The 853-nt window shown below is 40.1% G+C and overlaps 1 protein-coding gene across 1 annotated transcript in view; it reads left to right on the plus strand.

Moving 5' to 3' along the window:
- The window catches only part of pdhb (pyruvate dehydrogenase E1 subunit beta), an 18695-nt gene that overhangs the window by 5141 nt on the left and 12701 nt on the right, over nt 1-853 (plus strand). The window lies entirely within an intron of this gene.

Consider the following 853-nt stretch of genomic DNA (forward strand, 5'->3'; position numbering starts at 1 on the left):
ACCTGAGAGGTCTGGGTGGGTCATAGTGTAGCAGAAGATCAGAAATGTATTTTGTCCCTAAACCGTTAGTGATTTATAAACCAGCAAAAGTATTTTGAAATCAATTATTTCAGTCCCAGGAAGCCAGTGTAAGGACTTAATAACTGGAGTGATGTGATCTCTTGGTCCTAGTGAGCACTCGAGCAGCAGCGTTCTGAATCAGCTGCAGCTGTCTGATTGATTTTTTTTAGGGAGACCTGTAAAGACCCCGTTACAGTAGTCAAGTCTACTGAAGATAAAAGCATGGACAAGTTTTTCCAAATCCTGTTGACACATAAGTCCTTTAACCCTTGATATATTCTTAAGGTGATAAAAGGCTGACTTTGTAATTGTCTTAATGTGGCTGTTAATATCCAGGTCAGAGTCCATGACTACACCAAGATTTCTGGCTCTGTCTGTTGTTTTTAACATTGTTGTTTGAAGTTGAGCGCAGAGTTTTAATCGTTCCTCTTTTGCTCAAAAAACAACCACCTCAGTTTTTCTTTCATTTAATTTCAGAAAGTTCTGGCACATCCAGCCGTTAATTTGTTCAATGCACTTAGTCAGTTTTTGTATTGGACTATAGTCCCCTGGCGATAAGGTTATGTAAATTTGTGTGTTGTCCACATTGCAATGGTAACTTGTTTTGTTGTTTGCCATAATCTGAGCCAGTGGAAGCATGTAGATGTTAAACAGCAGAGGCCCTAGGATGGAGCCTTGGGGACCTCCGCACGTCACATTTGTATGCTCCGATGCATAATTACCTATTGACACAAAGTAGTCCCTATTCTTTAAGTAGGATTCAAATCAGTTTAGTACTGAGCCAGAAAGGCCA

This window comes from Etheostoma spectabile, chromosome 4, assembly GCF_008692095.1.
Source record: "Etheostoma spectabile isolate EspeVRDwgs_2016 chromosome 4, UIUC_Espe_1.0, whole genome shotgun sequence".
NCBI lineage: Eukaryota > Metazoa > Chordata > Actinopteri > Perciformes > Percidae > Etheostoma > Etheostoma spectabile.